Here is a 23044-nt window from a genome sequence, read left to right on the forward strand (position 1 = left end):
ACGTCCGCATTACACCATTAAGAGGTGTAATTTGAGCGTATCAAATTTTGGCGCCGTTGCCGGGGAATACGGTTTTGAAATTACTAAATAGTGTTTGCTTTGATTAAAGTCTTTTGCTTATTCCATCCCACCTTGTTTGCTACTTTGTGTAAATAAGGTGAACATGAATCGACATCAGCAAAATCAACGAGCTGACAACCAAGGAAATGTGGTGAACAATCAGGCGAATGAACCAGTCGATGAAAATATTTTCGCTGAATTTGTTCCGGAGGAGGAGTATGCATCTCCTATTGTTCAGCCTCGATTTGGAGCTGCTACTGTGAAGATTGACTCCTCTCTATACCAGTTGTTGAAACTTGAGGGATACTTTCGGAACTCTACCGAGAATGACCCCCATCGTCATTTGAAGAATTTTGTGGATGTGTGTGCTAATCACATCCAGAACAATGTTTCACAAGATGCTATTAGGTTGAGGTTATTCAAATATTCCCTAGCGGGAGAAGCAAGAACATGGTTTGAGAAGCTGCCCCGGAATTCTATTACTTCATGGGCAGAAATGACAACTGCTTTTCTCACAAAGTGGTATCCCTCTAGCAAAAGAGCTGAAATTCGTGATAAGATATATGAATTTAAGCAGCGACCAGGGGAACAGCTATATGAAGCATGGGAGAGATTCAAGGAGTATTTGCAGGACAACCCGAATCATGGTTTTCTGGATCATATATTGATGGAGAAGTTCTATCGAGGGTTAGACCCAGTGTCACAGTCAGTGGCTAATAATGCAGCTGATGGTTGTTTTATGAACAAGACCTTTCGACAAATAACCACCATACTTAACAAGCTGACAACTCATAATCAGGCTTGGCACTCAAACAATGCTGATATGGTACCATATGGTAGTGCCATGATCCAGAATATGGTGAGGGAAAATCAAGATACCCAGCAAACATTAGCAGCACTTGCAACAAATATTGCCTTGCTGACAAAGAAGTTTGATGAATCACAAATCAAAAAGGTAAATGTTTGTGAAGATAATACAGTCTTGCCGCAAGGGATGTACCATGCTCAAGATGATCCGCTCCTTGAGGGGCCATCTAGGCAGGTTGAAGATGCCAACTATGTTAACAACCCTCAAGGGGGTTACCAAAGACAGAATTACCAAGGTGGCTATCAGAGTCAAAATCAATGGAGACCACAGCAAGGCCAAGGCCAAGGCCAAGGTGCTTACAACAATTCTGGCAACTACAACAATAATTTTGGTGGTGGAAATCACAGGAGCTATAACAACAGCAACAATTTTGGGAACAAGAGTACAAATCCTTATATACCACCTAAAGGTGAGTCTTCAGAGCAAGGTAGTTCGAAGGTTGAAGCAATGCTTGAGCAGATTTTGGCAAACCAAGCTAAGTCTGACAGAACTTTATCTGGGCTGACAGAAACAGTGGGGTCCCATACAGCAGCTATTCAGAAGCTTGAGTCGCAGATGAGGGACATTTCTAGAGAGCAGCACCCTCCTAAAAAGGGAGGACTTCCGAGTGACACTATTCCAAATCCTAGGAATGGGGGAGGCGGTATAGACCGTGCATTTGCCATCACTACTAGGAGTGGTAAACAAATCCAGGGGGCTGCTGAGAAGATGATTGATCTTGAGCAAATAGATGAAGAGGATGAGGTGCAGTCCGACACACCCATCATTGCTGATGAGAGGCCTATTGACAAAAAGGTTGCTAAGATTCCAGAGATGGTGAGAGAAGCTGATGACACGAGTAAGCAGGCTGTAATAGGGGCTCTACGCCCTTTGACGCAGCTATTCAAATCTAAACCTCCCTTCCCTCAAAGGTTGGTAAAGAAGAAAGAAGATGCTAAGTTCGAGAAGTTTTATGATCAGCTGAAGCAGTTGTCTCTAAATTTTCCCTTCTTGGAAGCTGTCAAGGAAATGCCGGGTTTTGCAAAATACTTGAAGGATATGCTGACCAAGAAGAAGACGGTTCAACATGAAACCGTGAGTTTGACTCACACGGTGAGCTCCATCATCTCAACCACACTTGTTCAGAAAAAGGGAGATCCTGGAGCGTTCACCATTCCTTGTTCTATTGGGCACCATGATTTTGCTCGCGCCTTGTGTGATAATGGGGCGAGTATAAATTTGATGCCCCTTGCTATTTATAAACAATCAGGTTTGGGGATGCCAAGACCGACTACGATGAGACTGCAAATGGCTGATAGGTCTATCAAAAGACCTGTCGGGGTGGTGGATGATGTCATTGTGCGGGTTGGTGATTTTATGTTGCCCGCTGATTTCGTGATTCTTGACTGTGCTGTTGATCGGGACATTCCTATCATTCTGGGGAGACCTTTCCTTGCTACAGGTAGGGCCTTGATGGATTCTGAGAAAAATGAAATAAAATTCCGAATCAACAATGAAGAAGTGACTTTTCAGGCTAGCAAAGGGATGAAGTTACCAAGTGCTTACGAGAGTATTTCGGTCATTGATTCATGGGATGTTGTTAATGATGCAGTGGAGTTCAAAATGGAAGAAGAGAGCTTAAGTGAGGCTTTGGCTGGTATTCTGATGAATTTCGATGCTGAGAATATGGAAGGCTATGAGGAGACATTTAATTCACTTATGGGGCTGGGCTCATACACATACCACCCAAAGAAGCTGAGTCTTGATCTGGAAAATAGAACAACTCCTCCAGCAAAGCCTTCGATCATTGAGCCACCTAAGTTAGAGCTTAAGCAGCTCCCATCACACCTGAGATATGAGTTCCTTGGTCCCGACAACACATTACCGGTGATTGTGTCAGCCTCATTGACTGAGGAGCAGATTGTGCAACTTTTGGAGGTATTGAGGGAGTATAGGCGTGCTATTGGTTGGACCATAGCAGATATTAGAGGTATCCCATCTGGGATCTGTGAACACAAAATTCAATTGGAGGACGGCAGCAAACCAAGTGTAGAGCATCAGAGACGACTAAACGAGAACATGCAAGAGGTTGTCAAGAAAGAGATTATCAAATGGCTAGATGCAGGCGTGGTTTTCCCTATTACTGATAGTAAATGGGTGAGTCCGGTCCAATGTGTTCCTAAGAAGGGCGGCATCACTGTTGTGTCGAATGCTAAGAATGAGTTGATCCCGACCAGAACTGTCACCGGTTGGAGAGTTTGCATGGATTATCGCAAGCTCAACACAGCCACGAGCAAGGACCACTTCCCTATGCCCTTCATTGATCAGATGTTGGATAGACTAGCAGGGCGTTCTTATTATTGTTTCCTTGATGGTTATTCGGGCTACAATCAGATAAACATTTCTCTGGAAGATCAGGAGAAGACCACATTCACTTGTCCTTATGGGACATTTGCATTCAGCCGGATGCCTTTTGGGTTGTGTAATGCACCAGCCACCTTTCAGAGGTGTATGATGTCAATCTTCTCCGACATGGTGGAGGATTTCTTGGAGGTGTTCATGGATGATTTTTCCGTGGTGGGTGACTCATTTGAAGATTGTCTAGGCCATCTGGGTCAAGTGCTAAGAAGGTGTGAGGAGACCAATCTGGTGCTGAACTGGGAGAAATGCCACTTTATGGTGAAGGAAGGAATCGTCCTCGGTCACAAAATCTCCGAAAAGGGAATCGAGGTCGATCAAGCGAAAATTGATGTGATTGCAAAACTTCCTCCACCCATCTCAGTCAAGGGTGTCCGCAGTTTCTTGGGACATGCTGGGTTCTATAGGCGCTTCATCAAAGATTTCTCCAAGATCGCAAACCCTATGTGCAAGCTTCTTGAAAAAGAGGCTAAATTCGTATTTGATGACAAGTGCCAGAAGGCATTCGAGGAGCTAAAAGAGCGTCTCACTACTGCCCCTATTATTAGTGCTCCTGACTGGTCCCTACCATTCGAACTGATGTGTGATGCGAGTGGTTTCGCAATAGGCGCTGTGCTTGGGCAGAGGCACAATAAAATTATGCACCCGATCTATTATGCTAGCAGAACGCTGAATGCTGCACAGATGAATTACACAGTGACAGAGCAAGAACTGCTTGCCATTGTGTTTGCTTTCGAAAAATTTCGGGCCTACTTGTTGGGGTCCAAAGTTGTGGTTTATACTGATCATGCAGCCTTGAGATACCTCATGGCAAAGAAGGAAGTAAAGCCGCGACTGATTAGATGGGTGCTACTGCTGCAAGAGTTCGATTTTGAGGTAAAAGACCGAAAGGGCACTGAAAACCAGGTGGCTGACCATCTCTCTCGGCTTGAAGAAGCTGGGAGACCGACTGACGAGCTTGATATAGATGATTCTTTTCCAGACGAAAGGGTGTTGGCGGTGTCAAATGAGGTAGCACCATGGTATGCTGATTTAGCCAATTATTTGGTAACAGGTATAATTCCCGATGATATCAAAACTTACCAAAAGAAGAAATTCTTGCGGGATGCTCGGCAGTACTATTGGGACGAGCCTTATTTGTTCCGCACATGTGCTGATAACATCATTCGGCGTTGTGTTCCAGAAAGTGAAGTGATGGAAATTCTTAAGGCATGCCATGACTCTCCTGTTGGGGGTCATCATAGCGGAAACCGGACTGCAGCCAAGGTACTTGAGTGCGGCTATTACTGGCCGACTATGTTTCATGATGCTAATCTGTTGGTGCGATCCTGTGATCAATGTCAAAGGCAAGGGAATATAGGCAGAAGACAAGAGATGCCTATGAATTTTGTTTTGGAGGTGGAAGTGTTCGATTGCTGGGGGATCGACTTTATGGGACCTTTTGTGAGTTCTGGTGGAATGAAATACATCTTGGTAGCTGTGGATTATGTGTCAAAATGGGTTGAGGCAGTGGCTTTACCCAATAATGAGGCCAAGAGTGTTATGGGATTCCTTAAGAAGAACATTTTTACTCGTTTTGGTACCCCGAGGGCGATAATCAGTGATGGTGGATCCCACTTTTGCAATAAAGCGTTTGCGGGACTGATGGAGAAATATGGTGTAAAGCATAGGGTGGCAACGCCTTATCACCCTCAGACAAGTGGACAGGTTGAAGTGTCCAATAGGGAGATTAAAAGTATTCTAGCAAAGACCGTGAATGCCAATAGAACTGATTGGGCCCGCAAGCTCGATGACGCTCTATGGGCATACCGGACTGCTTTCAAAACTCCAATTGGGACTTCACCCTTCAAGCTTGTATTCGGAAAAGCTCGTCACTTGCCGGTTGAACTTGAACACAAGGCTATGTGGGCACTAAAGAAGCTGAACATGGATTGGGAGGAAGCAACCAAGCTGAGGTTGTTTCAATTGAATGAGATGGATGAATTTCGATACCAGGCATATGAGAGTGCAGCCCTTTATAAAGAAAGGATGAAGCAATACCATGACAAGAAGATTCTGAAGCGAGAGTTCTACAAGGGCGACTCTGTATTACTGTTTAACTCTCGGCTGAAGTTGCTACCGGGTAAACTCAAATCCAGGTGGTCTGGTCCGTTTGAGGTGGTAGGTACCTCACCCCATGGCGCGGTTGAATTGAAGTCCGGAGATGGTACTCGGACATTTAAGGTGAATGGGCAGAGATTGAAGCACTACCATGGAATGGTTTCGGAGGATAGGATTGTTGATCGCTACAGGTTGAAACACCTCGGGACAAACAATGAGCTGGTGTACCAAGAGAACGAGTGATTGGTCACCACCGTCGTGCCGCGACGTTAAATCAAGAGCTTCTTGGGAGGCAACCCAAGTGAATGTTTATCTTTCTTTTTCTTTGTTGTTCTTCGTACATATAGGGTAATGGTTGTTTTGGTGCAGGAATATGTGACAGCAAAATTCTGCTGAGATGCAGGTAAGTTTAGTAGTCTGCAACATTGCAAAAGACGCCTGAAGTATACGGACCGTATTTCACAATATGGCTCGTACCACAGGACGTATTGAACAATGTTGCAGAACAGTGAGCACTATAGTGAACATTGTTGGTTTACGACCACGGAGGACGGACCGTATTGTGAAATACGGTCCGTAAATCTGAACGTAAACTAACATGAGACAATACAGTGCACTGCCAGATATAACATCTCTAAATACGGGCCGTAAATCAATTTACGGACCGTATTTAGAACAAAAAAAAATATAACGCAGCAATTTAAATATAACCTCCACGAATTAAACCAAGGCAGATGAACCATCACCCTAATTAACTTCCCTCCATCTTCACGTCTTCTCTACCCACCATAAATACGCAAACTCCACACACAACCCTCCATCTCACCAAGAATTCGAACTATCACTCTGCCCTAGGTTTAATTTCGTGTGTGATTGCATTGGTTCTCTACAAATCTGTGTTTCTAGTGGTTTGAATCATCATTGAAAGGTATGACTCATGTTCCCCATCCTTCTTTATTATTTGTGAACTTGAACTTGGTGGTAAATGATGGTTTAAACTGGGTTGGTGAAATTAAGTGATTAATTCCCTTGGTTAATGATCTAGTGAGGGGATAGAGGTGTTCAATCTCTTTAAATTCGCATGGGTAATTGTTAATAACACCCAAAAAGGGTTGGAGGGCATTCCACACTTCATAAATTTGAAGTTTTTTGGGTTTGCCCACCAATTCCCTCGTGGAAATTCTGAATATTGATAGAAAAAAATAGGTGAAGTCTGAGTAGCCTAAGCACCAACACAACGTGAAACCGAGATATGATATGAAATTGTGAAATCAAGATGCGTTTGTCTGTGGTGCGAATTACGACTTCACATTACGGACCGTATTTCACTTTACGGTCCGTATTTAAGCATGTTAGTGGACAGAATGACATCCTAAAGGAATCCCCCAGTTTACGATCTAATTTACGGTCCGTAAACTAGTTTACGGTCCGTCTTTTGCGTTTACGACCACAGCCAGAAAATGTATACTGTGAACAGGCATATATTCTTATTTTTGGTTGATTATTCCAGGATAACTGAGATGTGATGTATTTTTCAGGAATGGGTCAGAAAAGACAAGCAGCAAAAGGGGGGGGGGGGGGGGGGGGGGGCCACAGCAAAGTCAAGGAAAAGTGAGCACGCTTGGATTCCAGGTTGATGGATGAATCGTCCACTTCGGAAGGGGAACACTCAGGATCCGAGTACGCCGAGGTTATACCACCACCAAAGGTCCGGGGGGCTCCCACCCAAGACACAGTGGCAACCACATCAACTATGCCCCCAACTATGACCCCATCTAAATCTACGTCGGAAGCCTCCCAGTCTGAAGAAGGGGATTCCGACGCGAAAGCATCTAGCAGGGGAGCTGCCACCCAAACTCCATCAGAGAGTGACTCAGCAGGGATTAGTGCGGGTAGTGAGCCGATTGCTGGTACGCCACCTAAAGGTCGTAAGCTGGTCGTCAGGACCAAAAGATTGGATGAAGAGAAGCTGCGGTTCTCGGTAAAAGGGTCAAAGGAGTTGTATGACCAAGGGATGGCCGGGTCTGAAACTGATGGGCAGCAGTCGAGAAAAATATTTGAAGAACGGCGGTTGATATTCAATGGTATTTCCGCTCACCCACAGCTGGATGATACCATCAAAGGATACAAATTAGATGCATTCACTCATGAACCGGGAAAGTATGCTCCATATATTGTGCGAGAATTCTATGCATCCTATGGGGCCATCTTGAGATCGATGAAAAATCCAAGTCTTGCCTGGCATCAGATCCCAATGCTGGAACATGTGACGATCCGGAACACCTTGGTTGATATCTCCTCCAAGGCCATCAACAGGGTCCTGTTTGGTGATGATTTTGTGGCTCCTACTGATCTGAGCCTGTTCTTAGACAAACGAGACAGGAAGGACAACAAATCAGTCAGACAATGGACTGCAGCACTTATCACATCTGAGCCACATGAGCAGAAATGGGTTAACGATGGGAAAGCCAAGATCACTAAAAGTTGTCTGTCAACAAAGGCCAAATTTTGGTGGACCTTGCTGCGGTACAGGATCACTCCAACTCAGGCAGATAATACCCTTTCCACCAGCCATGCAGTCACTATTGCTTCTTTCATGTCAAGATACCCGATGAATGTTGGGGAGCTAATAGCTGAGGAGCTGCATGTGCGGGCACATAAGCCCAACCAGAACATGGTGTTTCCTTGTCTTATCACGGTGTTGTGTCGACGGGCAAAGATAACTCCGCTTCCAGAGTGGGATGATACCATCACAGCAATACATGTAGGGGATTGGACGAAGAACAAAGTGGTAAGCAGAAAGGACCGGGAGGCGGATCGGTCTGGTGATGATGATGACACTCAGCTAGAGTTGAGTCCGAGCCGTGCTTATAGGACTGATCCAGTAGGGTCCGAGTTTGGTGCTACCACTATTGGATCAGAGGCTCTCACAACAGGTGTTCCCGCTACTGTTGAGACACAAGATGATGCAGCCACACTCGAGGCTTCTACGGCAAGACCTCAACCACCACCCCCAGCCACACAGGATTCTCCTTCGGGGTCCGCCACTGCTGCCGCGACAGCCGAGCCTGCTGATCCAGAGGTGGGGTTGCTACATTTCAGCCCTGCTAACTACAGTCAAATCGCAATCAAAGCGGTTCGGACCGAAAGGCAAGTAGACAAAATCTTGCAACAATTCAGGCCGAAGGTGGCGAGGATGATGCAGCAACTTGTCACTGAGGCAACCACAAAGATCCGTGCGGAGTTTGAGAAAAAACACGAGGTGTATCGGGCCCGACTAGACAGCTTGGAGGCGAGATTTATGACTCGAGAGCAGACCGCACCCGGTGGGGAGTCTAGATCTTTGAGGAGTGAGTTGGAGAAACTGAAAAAGGAGCTTGAAACGCTCAAGATGCACGGGATGGTAGCCGCACCAGCACCAGCACCACAGGCCATTTTGCCTAGTACATTTAAGGTGCTGGATCTGTTTGGTTCTGAGGAGGAGACAGAAGATGCGGAACCTTTTGATCGCAGTACTGGAAAGAGGGTCAGTGAGTCATCTGAGGACCCGGAGGAGTTAGCCAGGACATTAAAAAAGACCGAAAAGAAGGATCTGCAGCAGGCGATCTTTCAGTCATTGGTTGAGCCGCAGCGCCAACCTGGAGAATCCTCAAATCAGCCGTCAGATGCAGCGGGCGCGCCATGAGATGTTCACAGCATTCAGGTACTTTCTTGCTCACTTGTTCTTATATTTGAAGCACTGAGACAGTGCTTAAATTTTCGTTGGGGGTGGGACTTATTGATAGTAAGGTAGTGTAAATATGTGTTTAGGAACCCCCTCGGCTTTTCTTTGCCAGAGTTCTTTTCCTGAGGGGTTTTATTTTTGTTGAAACTGGCATGTTTAGGATATTGCTTAGGTTGAGTAGAATAATTTTAACTTATTTGTTATTACTTGGTAACTAATGGCATGTATTGTGATTTGTTGGAAATTTTGGACCCCTCGAAAATTTGGAAAGCGCATACTTAGAACAGGATTGATCAACATAATTGATTCTTTATATGACATTATTATTATTGGGGCATTGTGTGTGATAAATGACTACTTATGAGGTCACAAGTGTAAAAATATTTGTCCTTATGCCAATGTGTGTGTGAGCTATTAGTTTGATTCTGTTTATGCATGTATAATCTAGAACTTGCCCAGTTGGTCTTGTATGAAATCCGAAAGTTAGTTTGGTTGTGAGATGATCTTAGGCTTTCTTTGTTGAAATAGTCACCTTGCCTAAATAAGCCTGACCAAAAGTGTTAAATACCCTTAGTTTCCCTTTTGAGCCTTTTTGACCTTTTTCTTGGCTAGCCAATTATGAAACCTTACCCTTTGTGAAATTAATCCATCTTCGCACCCGTTCCCTCATTGATGCTACTAGTTAGATGAGGCAAAATGCCTAAGTTGGGGGTGAATTAAATGTGGAGTACATGTTAAAAACATAAGTTGGGGGTGGTGGAGTTTGCTAGTGAAGATTCGATGGGGTAGCTGCGTATATATATATATACATAAAAAAAAAAAAATTCAGAAAATCGTAACGCAAAAAGAATTGTAAGTTGGTTAGAAGTAAAACCACATCGAGGTCGAAAACTGAAAGAAATTAAAGGGGTGGAAAGAAAAGAGGCGAATTAAGGTGACAAGATGTTGTAGTGTTCAAGGAGGGTGAGTCACTAATATCCAAAAAGTATCCGACCCGTCCCTAAACCTACATTACAAGCCGAAACAAGTCCTAATGTGATCACAACCGAACGAGCCTAGGATGAAACCATAGAAAATAAGGGCAAGCCTATGGTATTTGCATGTGTAGATATGAATTTCTTTGTGAGTGTGAGTGTTTTTCTCTTCTCTTTCGTCTTCGTCCCATTCTTGTCGTATTTATGTGTGATGGGACAATCTTTGGTCTATGTGAGGGCATAAGGATGAGAATTGAACAAAATAAAGTGACCGCCTAAAGTAGCGTTTATGTGCACCATAATATGTTCGATAATGTAATGTCATTTATTGAAGCTTCATTGTTAGTCGTAAGGTTCTTGAGTTGTGCATAGTGCTTTAAAGTAGAAAGTCGGGGTGGTCGTTTAAAAGAAACATGCATGCCAGAAGTTCCAAGTCAAAGCCGATGTAGACATTGTTATTCTATGATATCTAAGTGTTAGATTGAGTCGTTGTGTGGTATAGCCTGCTTGAGGACAAGCAAATACTTTAAGTTGGGGGTGTTGATGTGGCGTGATTTTACGCCACAATTGATGCTTTTTAACTCTAAGTTTTACTTGTTTTTAAGCAAGCCTATGTGATTTTACGTGGTTTTTAGTGTTTTCAGGAAAAGGAACATATTTGGCAAGATCACAGTTGAAGTGCAGATCATGGTCGTAAATTGAAGTTTACGGACCGTATTCCACAATACGGGCCGTATTCCATGGCCGTGTTTAAGGATAACAGAACCAGAAAGTCAAACTGAGAAGATGGTGGTTTACGAGCTAGGTTTACGGACCGTATTTCAGTTTACGGTCCGTATTCCATCACGTATTTAACCAGCTGAGCATCTAGCAGAAAGTGGAAGCAGATGATGTTGAAATACGACCATGCAGTTTACGGTCCAGTTTACGGTCCGTATTTAAAAAGGGGAAGTTGCACAGCTGAGCAGCCAACTTGGGCGTAAACCATTTTTTACGGTCCGTAAAGTGATTTACGGACCGTATTTTATCATGATGGGACTAAAGTGTAAAATCTGTAACTTGTGTATTTCCCAAACCTTATAAATAGTCTTTTTAGGGTTTCTAACTAGGATATTGAGTATTTTTATGTTTCTTGAGATAGAACATTACATACTCTCTAGCTTGTGAAGATTAAAACATCAATTCAAGTATTCTCAATCCTTTTTCATTTCAAAGTAAGCTATTATGAATTCTCCAATTTCGTATTTCTTGCTCTTTGTTATGAGTAGCTAAATTCCCTTACTAGGGTTGTGAACCTAATGATGGGTGTTTTGTAAATTGGGTATTGTGAATGATATACACATAATGGATTTTTAGGGTTTAGTTATTCTTCATTCTTCATTCATAATTAATGGTTGCAAACATTAGTTAAAGCCATAAACCCTAAATTTATTTGGAAAAATAATTAGGGTTGGTAAGAATAATTAACAAGAACTCAAAGCTTTAACCTTTGTTTAATAAATTCACTCAGGAATAAGATGAATTTACTTGGCATGATTAATCGTTCTTCATAGTTACTTTCTTATATTTGGAAAAATCATAGAAAGACATAATCTTTATTTATTGGGAAATAGTAGAGATTCACATAGTGATTAAGTGCATTCATAGAATGATCCATTAGAAGTATATCAAGATCAATACCCATGAGCATACACCCTATCTAACGGGGACACAACCATAGTTTCTTTTACCATAAATTTCCACCAAAGAAATAGTTAGAAATTAGCTATAGAAAAGATCAACTTTTACCAACATTATCGGATTAAGACATTAGACCCAGAACTTAGCATCTACGACTTTAGTAATCTTTTCACACCATATTCCCTGTGGGATTCGACCCCAACCTTGTTGGGTTACTATATTTGACAACGTCCGCATTACACCATTAAGAGGTGTAATTTGAGCGTATCAGCTGCCACTACATGTAATATCATACGCAAGCCGACAAGGCTGCCACACCATATCAATACCATGCGCAAGCCGACAAGGCGGCCATAACATATCAATACCATACGCAAGCCGACGAGGATGCCATTACAAGCGGGAATATCCATAACAAACCACATAGACACAGCTGAGCAAAACTTATACACAACCCACACATATGTCTACAGACCTCTAAGAGTATCGATAGTTAAATATGACGGGACAGGGCCCCGCTGTACCCCTGGTAAACATACATATACATCAAAAAGGATATGTACCAAAAGTCTAGGCTCCGGAACAATGGAGCTCTCTAAGACAACTGAGTACAAGTCCTAAGCTGGAGGATCGCCAAGTAGAGTATCTGCACCTGCTAGCATGAAACGCAGCCCCCCGAAGAAAGGGGGTCCGTACGCGATATGTACTGAGTATATAAAGCAAGAAATACAATAAAGAGGATCATAACTGAAATAGGGATCACAGAAGACTAGTATGACATTCAAAATACCAATACACTTGCCTTATGAAATGTAAATCATGCATATCAATATCATATATCATACCCGGCCTATTATGGGACTCGGTGAATAAAGTCATCATATGCCATCCTTGGCGCCATAATCACATCATCATATCATCATATCATCACATCATCACATCATCACATCATCATATCATCATATATATATATATATATATATATATATATATATATATATACCGTATCCGACCCTCTAGTGAGGGACTCGGTGAACAATGCAGTGAAACTGTGCACGAAAACATACACGGTCCGGGACTCGGTGAAAGATATAATAACAATATGCACGAGCAGAGTAGTGAGTAACCATATGCAAACTAAATCATCATCTGAGACTCAATAGAATAAGTAGAATAAACTAAAACTTGAGTATCAAAGACAACAGTTATGTCAAATGCCCCTCGAATGTCATTATGGATCATATCTAATAAAACTTCAAGAATCATAGACACGTATCAAAACATAAGGAAGTAGGTTCTTGAAATCAAAGACACTAACCATCGTAGTGTCTCTAAGAATAGGAACTTCTTTGGAGTTATACGCCCGTCGTCTTTTGTTTCATAAAGATCATGCCAAAAAGAAGGAAGGGTTAGCTTTACATACTTCGTCGCTTACTTAGTCATCCCATGTCTCATTTCTTGAACCTGCGAGTCTATATCCCAAAGCGATATGCTCGAATCAGTCCGTAGGAATTAGCTTTAAACTCATATTAACTTAACAAATGATTTAATGAATCCCCTGTATAATTCGTTCTAACTGAACTTCTTATCATTTCCAAATCACAAACAAAGACATCAACAACGTCATCACATAAATTCCATGGAAACCGAACAATAACTCACTTCATAACTCTACAGAATTCGGCCCACGTCTCACTAATCTCATACAATCTACAAATAATACCAAATATGCCAATAATTAAATTAGAATACTCTTTCAACCCAATCCTTAATTACTTAGAAATCTAACGATATTCGGGCAGCATCTTCCCTAAAACACAATAATCCTCGTGATTCCAACTTAGCCAAAATATCAATCATCATACCAACAACAACAATACCAACAATTTCATATCAAACTAAAATTAAATCTGTTCTAAAATTACTTCCAAAACAGCCCAATTTACCTTCGTATACTAATGCTTGTATATACTTATTTATTTTCGTATATGCATAGTATAACGGCAATAAAAACAACAACAACTACAACTACAACCAATCCCCATGATATTCCAGCCCACAAAATAACTCATAATAATTACCAAATAGCCCACACGATAACAATAATAATTTTTCTGATTTCCGATATAACTTTCATATTTCTCATACCACAATTCAGCTATAACCTGGACGAATTTAAGTATCAGCATATGAATTCTTTCAACTAGAATGAATTCTCAAAGAAATCAAATATTTACATGCTTCTTTCTACGTGTCCACCTAGTACACCCCTCTTATTCCACTTTAGTGTAGTGTTGCCAGCCCACCTTTTAATTGTCAAGTCATATATCCCACTTTTCCCCATAGAGCCACGTGGAGATCAACAAGATAACAATAATCCATTTAATTTTTAATTAACACTACAATTAATTCCAACTCTCCCACTTTATTCCACTTTTAACCAATTACCCACATAATTAATTTCTTGATCTCAATTCACTTGAATAATAATCATTTTTAGCACACCTTATATACTCATTTTATGCTCCTATGATATGTCACTAGTTCAGGGCCTCATTTGCCACACATAAAATATTATTTCCAATCATCGATGTCACTCTTTACCGTCTTAAATCATTTCGGGACTTCATCCTTTTATACACCGAGTTCTTAATTTGCATGCTTGAATATGACCAAATCCTCCATTCTCGGGTGAATTTTCTTATGTTGGACGTTTCAATTTCCCGATCCAAAATGTAGGATATTATAGCTTGGACCGTATTTCATTCAAATAAATTTCAAACCTCGACGAAACTTATTTTCTTCAACTTGTTTAACTTCTAACATTTCCAACGCATATGTACCATCACTCTAATCACCTATAAGCTTGGGGGATAACCACGTTTTCGTTAGTAGTTTCATTTTACTCGCACGCTTTCGAATGCACAAAAATATGGGATGTAACATCCTTCCCCCTTTTAGAACATTCGTCCTCAAACTAGTCTTGTATAAGTATATTGGTTATGGTGACCTTATAACGAATCAATTACTCTTCTACCATTCAGTGTCTTTCCTTGCTTAACTTAATACAATTCTCCACTTGCACCAGTCAATATTGAATTTCTAAAGAATGTGGTCATAGTTTAGATACTTCCGTAGTTGACTGCAACTTACTATATTCATCTACACTTGAAGCTTAAGTCAAGTTTTTCTTGTTGTGGAGTCATCTTTCCAGTAACATCGTAGAATAGGAGCTGTCTTTCTTTTGGGTATGTTTACCATTTCATATTGGTTCCTCCTGTTCTCTCTTCTTATTCTTATAGGTCTACTTCCACTCTTTTTGTAGGTCGCATAGTCCGCAACGTACCTCCTTCTTAGAGTTATCATTTTAATCCTCTGACATGCACTATCTATAACATTCCCTTTGAATAGTTGAAAATGAGTTTTCTCTCGGTTGCAATACTTCCTTGATTCTTCAGGAATATCCTCTCAAGAGATATAAGTGAGTCACTCTCCTGTTATGATTCTCCTTGACCCTGAACTCGTCGATCCCTTTTTGTTTTTTTGCCTCAACTAGTCTAGAAACCTTTCATCCTTATCGTTACTCTTTCTTTTTATAAGCACCCACTTTTTAATGTCATATCATTCAAGATCTTTACAAATAATTCTCAGCACCGTCTCAAATACCATCTTGACTTCTATCCGTTTATTGCTGGCTTTCAGATCTTACTAACTTGTTTCAGCAAGGAATCTCACTTGAAGTTTAAGTATCCATACCAAATATATTGCAGTGTCAATTGTTTCCATCTTACACTTGCATTTCTCTCATCTGCTTCCCCCCTTAAGGGTGTACTTATACCACTATCTGTTTATATTCTGCTCTATACCCCTATTTCCAATCTCATATTCATCTGCTCTATGTCACTTGGTGTACTGTACCATATCCATATTTTTTCTTTATAATTTATAACTTTGATTATCCACGTACAAAACCTTAACAAAATCATGAAGCGACGAGAACCTTTCTATATATAGTACAAAATCTCATTTAACCATCTGTACTCGAGTAATGGAACCCATGTAGGAACTCATCCAAGACCACATTCCACTTACTCCAATCAGTAATTAATTAGTACTTATGTTCGGTCCAAATTCTCAATTAGGTAGCACTTATATTCCGATGATGAGTGTCCAAAGTTCTCTTGTAATATTATATTTACCCCAACCTATACATAATCAGAAAGCACACTATACAGGTAGCTTTTCCATGTCCCTCAATACATTTCCTTCCACTCCATACTGTCCCATGATTTTATGCTCCTCCTGAATAGTTATTGTGCCCCGAGTCGTTAGATGGTAGTGGACTCTTTCCTCTCCTTGTAAAGCTTAGAACCCTTTACTAGAAATAGCCACCTTCTTTAATCGCTTAATTCGTATACCCCTCTTAACCATCCAGTCATGAAGCTAGTCATGAAGATGTACAGGGTGAACTCCTGGACACCGCTCTTGGACTTTAGTCTCTGTGTTACAATGCCCGTCTATCATGGTCCATCGTCGATTGCCCCAGGGTATAAAAGTATTGTAGTCATATGAGCTTACCTTAAACCAAGTGTTTCTACTCTCATCCTTTTCTTGTAGTCAATTTCGAGCCTTATCCTTGGTGTCGACTTTATTGTTTCCAACTTGATAATTCCTTTATCTCAGACTTTTCCTGCACTATTGTTATAAATCCTTTGTCATGATCGTCACCTTGATTAACCCCTGTGGTAATAATTTCTTAGCAATATAACTAATTCAACACGAATACACCATAGTTCATCAACTACAACAATACAATTACTTAGTTATAACTACACCTTTAAGTTCATAGCTATATATTTCCCTTTTATTTTATACTCGTACTCAATTAATTACGTCTATCTTGGGTGCTTCCTTTAATATTCCCTTACCATTTCTCTAGTCTATGTCCATCTTCCATTCCGTGCACGAGGAATGTCATGCTACCTTTGTATCCTTCAGAAAACACTACTTCTGCATAACCCCTTTCTCATTCTCAAAACGTATTCTGTTCATCCCTGTTTGTTCTTGTCATACTAGTCATTTTCTATCACTCATTCTACCTCGTTGCTCATTTTTCTGTAGTTTGGTCTTTCAGAATCCCATCACTTATATTACTCATGTCCTCGACTATGTCATAACCTGTTACTACACTGTTATCTCGTTTTCTTCTTATTTCCTTCTCTCAATTACTCCTTCTTTTCTTATGCTCGCTATCATATCCGTTATCATATAATCTTTATTCTAAACTTTCCCTACAAAACTTGATAAGCCTTTCTTATTCATTCTATAGTTCGCTTTTCCGTTTCACATTGATCACGTCATGTCTTTTAGTCACTTCCTCACTAGGCTTTACTCATTTTCGTAACAATCCTTATTATATTCACATTATATCCTGTTCGTAATCAATCCTATAGTGTAACACTTCTTAACCTTTTACCCTTACTGGTCAATCTTATCCTTAATACCTCACAAGCTGTCTTATCAATACATCCATATTTGTCACAATTCTTCCTTCTCCGTACTCTTGTCTCAATCATACCATTATTCCTTTTAACTATAAACTCATCGTAATTTACCCCTGCTTATCAATTCAGTCGATAACTCAATATAACGCTCTATTAAGATTTTTCACCCTTTTCTAAATCATCTCTTAGTATCACAAGCCCTTCCAAATTATCCCAACATTTCTTTTTACCATATCGATATCGACCTCATAATTACTATTACTATCAATTCAGCAGTTAACTTTATTTCTCGAAGTCAGACTTGCAACTTGGTCAAATCCTATCATTACTGTTGACATGACCTTTCAAGACATATTACGAACTTATATCTCATTCCCTTTTTATTTCTAGGAAAATTTTAGCAGAGTTTCGTCTGTATTTCTTACTATCTCAAAACCTGCACACAGGAAATACCAACAATGCCTCACAGGGCCAACATATATACATATATATTATCTCGTATCATAGCCGCACAGGGCTCCCCATATCAATAACAGTATGAAAATGATGAACTTACCTCGTATGTCTAACTTAAACTGTACCTTATAACTGAACTTATCAACAATATATATACATTCAATCAATTTTCTTACTATACTTACGATTACTAACCTTGATGATGACCGGTTGCCATTCTGTATATACAATTTCTGATAACGTAACCTTAATGAAATATTAGCCTCTGTAACTCTCAGTAGCATTATTTATCTTCTCTTGTCGACACCGCTCTTCTGCTGAAATCAAAGGTTAGTATATAAGGGATATCATTTCCTATCTCTTGGCTCTATCGCACGATCTAGAGTAAGAAGGAAAGGTAACATCCTAAATGCCCTGCAGCTTCCTGTTTATAGATGTGGTGCACAACACACCGATAAACAAGACTCTACTAGACACGGTCTGTAGACACTCCGAGGATGAACTGCTCTGATACCACTTTTGTCACGACCAAACTCCGTGGGACATGACTAGTGCCCGAGCTAGACACTCGTATACGTACCTATTACATGAAGGTAACTAAAGATTCATAGCGTCGCATATAATAAACCTGTCTCCTGAGGAGTCACTGCTAATCAAAACATAATACGATACGCAAGCCGACAAAACTGCCATTACAAGAGGGAATATCCATAACAAACCATACAGACACAGCTGAGCAAAACTTATACACAACCCACACATATGTCTACGGACCTCAAAGAGTATCGATAGTGAAATATGACGGGACAGGGCCCCGCCGTACCCCTGGTAAACATATATATACATCAAAAAGAATCTGTACCAAAAGTCTAGGCTCCGGAACAATGGAGCTCTCCAAGACAACTGAGTATAAGTCCTAAGCTGGAGGATCACCAAGTCGAGTATCTGTACCTGCGGGCATGAAACGCAGCCCCCGAAGAAAGGGAGTCAGTACGCGATATGTACTGAGTATATAAAGCAAGAAATACAATAAAGAGGATCATAACTGAAATAGGGATCACAGGAGACTAGTCTGACATTCAAATTAAAATACCAATACACTTGCCTTATGAAATGTAAATCATGCATATCAATATCATATATCATACCCGGCCCATTATGGGACTCGGTGAATAAAGTCATCACATGTCATCCTTGGCGCAATAATCACATCATCATATCATCATATCATCACATCATCACATCATCATATCATATATATATATATATATATATATATATATATATATATATATACCGTATCCGACCCTCTAGTGAGGGACTTGGTGAACAATGCAGTGAAACTGTGCACGAAAACATACACGGCCCGGGACTCGGTGAAAGATATAAAAACAATATGCACGAGCAGAGTAGTGAGTAACCATATGCAAACTAAATCATCATCTGAGACTCAATGGAATAAGTAGAATAAACTAACACTTGAGTATCAAAGCCAATAGTTATGTCAAATGCCCCTCGAATGTCATTATGGATCATATCCAATAGAACTTCAGGAATCATAGACGTATCAAAACATAAGGAAGTAGGTTCTGGAAATCAAAGACATTAACCATCCTAGTGTCTCTAAGAATAGGAACTTCTTTGGAGTTATACGCTCGTCGTCTTTTGTTTCATAAAGATCATGCCAAAAAGAAGGAAGGGTTAGCTTTACATACCTCGTCGCTTACTTAGTCATCCCATGTCTCATTTCTGGAACCTGCGAGTCTATATCCCAAAGCGATATGCTCAAATCAGTCCGTAAGAATTAACTTTAAACTCATATTAACTTAACAAATGATTTAATGAATCCCCTGTATAATTTGTTCTAACCGAACTTCTTATCATTTCCAAATCACAAAAAAAGACATCAACAACGTCATCACATAAATTCCATGGAAACAGAACAATAACACACTTCATAACTCTACAGAATTCGGCCCACGTCTCACTAATCTCATACAATCTACAAATAATACCAAATATGCCAATAATTAAATTCAGATACTCTTTCAACCCAATCCTTAATTACTTAGAAATCTAACGATATTCGGGCAGCATCTTCCCTAAAACACAATAATCCTCGTGATTCCAACTTAGCCAAAATATCAATCATCATATCAACAACAACAATACCAACAATTTCATATCAAACTAAAATTAAATCCGTTCTAAAATTATTTCCAAAACAGCCCAATTTACCTTCGTATACTAATGCTTGTATACACTTCTTTATTTTCGTATATGCATAGTATAACGGCAATAAAAACAACAACAACTACAACTACAACCAATCCCCATGATATTCCAGCCCACAAAATAACTCATAATAATTACCAAATAGCCCACACGATAACAATAATAATTTTTCCGATTTCCGATATAACTTTCATATTTCTCATACCACAATTCAGCCATAACCTGGACGAATTTAAATATACCTAGCAGGGGAGAATTCTTACCTTATATTCCAAGAAATAATCTTCTTCCACCTTACTTTACTTCAAAGAAAGCCCGGATTTAACAACACCACAAAACGGAACAACGATATCGAAGTGAAGACTTAAGCTCGTACGTTATTCTTAAGGGAATTATATTTTTGCTCATTAAAGAGAAAAAGTAACGCTGCCATGATTGCCAAAAAAAGAAATAACGTTTCTTGTTCTAAGAATTAAGTATCAGCATATGAGTTCTCTAAAACTAGAATGAATTCTCAAAGAAATCAAATATTTACATGCTTCTTTCTACGTGTCCACCTAGTACACTACTCTTATTCCACTTTAGTGTAGTGTTGCCAGCCCACCTTTTAATTGTCAAGTCATATATCCCACTTTTCCCCATAGAGCCACGTGGAGATCAACAAGATAACAATAATCCACTTAATTTTTAATTAACACTCCAATTAATTCCATACTCTCCCACTTTATTTCACTTTTAATCAATTACTCACATAATTAATTTCTTGATCTCAATTCACTTGAATAATAATCATTTTTAGCACACCTTATATACTCATTTTATGCTCCTATGATATGTCACTAGTTCATGGCCTCATTTGCCACACATAAAATATTATTTCCAATCATCGATGTCATTCTTTACCGTCTTAAATCATTTCGGGACTTCATCCTTTTATACACCGAGTTCTTGATTTGCATGCTTGAATATGACCAAATCCTCCATGCTCGGGTAAATTTTCTCATGTTGGACGTTTCAATTTCCCGATCCAAAATGCAGGATATTATAGCTTGGACCGTATTTCATTAAAATAAATTTCAAACCTCGACGAAACTTATTTTCTTCAATTTGTTTAACTTCTAACATTTCCAACGCATATGTACCATCACTCTAATCACCTATAAGCTTGGGGGATAACCACGTTTTCGTTAGTAGTGTCATTTAACTAGCACGTTTTCGAATGCACAAAAATATGGGATGTAACACATCACATCTCGGCAGCACAACCCATGGGGGACCTGTGAATTCCATGTACCTCACGATTTCTGGTAACAACCTCAGCAACCACTACATTACGATTCTGGCAACAACCTCAGCAATTGCTATACTCATACCTGAATTTCAGGATAAACATCAGACGTCGGTCCTCACGTCACTCTCATCCAACTGGGCCCAGCTCGTAATAGTATTTCCTCCAGTATCATCAATGTATTAACAATATATCATGAAGGATGAGAATGCGTGCAATGTATTAGTTCAATGTCAATAATCAAATCAATATCACAGGTACCACGCGTGGGCACACCAATAATATCATGAAAAGGCTACCCAATAAGCCATAACAGAACACTATCCTTGTATCAAACGTCTACAAGTAAGATACTACAATATCATGGTCAAGATATATCAATAGTCTCCAATATCTACTATCTCCATGTGGCATCAAGCCAACAACAATAGAAAAAGATAAGTCATAACACAATGGGGTGGCTAACCCCAATCACACAACAGGGCCCAACCTAAGACAATATCCAACCCAACTTCATACTCGAAGAATTACATACTTTCTCCGACAATGTCGTCTAAATATATGCTTCACTAAATGAAGTCTCACCATAGGATAAACCGTAACCTACCTGGAAGGCCGAACAGTAAAGTCTCCAATAATCAAACCTTAGTCTTCCCTCTCCTTTGAGCCTCGAGATAATGAATGTCTAAACAAATCCGAATCATGGAATTAGAATCAAGAAGAACATCATTCAAACCCTACTTCTATTCAAGATCCAAATTCCCAACCTGTGGAATAGGATTTATGAACTAGAAAGGTGAAATTAGGAATCTAAAGATCTCAACATGAAATTGAAGCTCTAGGTGATCAATCCCCATCAATATCAAGCTACCAAAACCAACAACTTATTGAAATTCGAATTCTAGGCAAAACCTCCAAATTTGGGTATAAACCCTAACTCCTAATTCAACAATTAGACCTTAATCAAGAAGTAAACATGTTACTATAGCTTATATTCATCAAATCCATGCAAAATAAAGCTAACCAAACCATTAATTTCAGATTTATAGCCAGGAAATCATTTAGGAAGAAACCCATTAAAACCCACTATTAATACCCAACTTATTGATGGACTAAGCATGAACCATGAATTTCTATGGTGATTTATGATCAAGGAATGAAGTATAAGGTTGTGGAAACTTAACACAAAGCTTAGCCTCTTCAAGAACTCCAAAACCCTCTCTAATATCCTTTAGACAAAATGGGAAAATGTTTAGAGACTTAAGGGTTTTTATCACTTAAACCATTCAGTTACTGCCCGACAGGCGCTTCGGCGCTTAGCTTGACCGCATCAATGGTTGCACTTTGGCGCTTAGGGCACCGCTTCGGCGGTCCTTCACAAATAGTCTAGACCGCTTCAGCGGTCGGTCCACCACTTCCGCGGCACTGCTTTGGCCGTACTGGGGTCGCAAACCAGAAACAGCCCAAGTTTTATGAACTTCACCGCAAGTCCCGACTTACACTTGATACCATCTACTCACAAATCAAATATGCAACTATACATAAAAATGCGCTACGAACGCACTCGCGGTCTTGGAATTCCCATCGACGGTATCGTTGATTGAGTCAACCCCCAATACCTCAAAACTAACCTTCTAAACCAAGTCCTAAAGTGCACCCGAGTGCATTTGAAACCGAATCAACTATGCACACAAGTTCTAACAGACCATCCGGACCTCTCAAAATTGATGGAATCCCGAAAAAATTTCGTTTACCCAA

General features: G+C 40.2%; 1 long non-coding RNA gene and 1 other non-coding gene across 2 annotated transcripts; both read right to left on the reverse strand.

The window, feature by feature from the left end:
• Positions 1-605: 605 nt before the first annotated feature.
• On the reverse strand, positions 606-711 carry LOC132642970 (small nucleolar RNA R71). The gene has a single exon (XR_009583437.1). It is a non-coding gene; the product is annotated as a small nucleolar RNA R71 (small nucleolar RNA).
• A 17678-nt stretch (positions 712-18389) lies between these two features.
• On the reverse strand, positions 18390-20555 carry LOC132642411 (uncharacterized). The gene is made up of 3 exons (XR_009583139.1): positions 20262-20555; positions 19479-19527; positions 18390-18714 (listed from the first exon to the last, which is right to left on the reverse strand). It is a non-coding gene; the product is annotated as an uncharacterized LOC132642411 (long non-coding RNA).
• Positions 20556-23044: the final 2489 nt, after the last annotated feature.

The sequence above is a fragment of the Lycium barbarum genome, chromosome 5 (assembly GCF_019175385.1).
Source record: "Lycium barbarum isolate Lr01 chromosome 5, ASM1917538v2, whole genome shotgun sequence".
Classification (NCBI taxonomy): Eukaryota; Viridiplantae; Streptophyta; class Magnoliopsida; order Solanales; family Solanaceae; genus Lycium; species Lycium barbarum.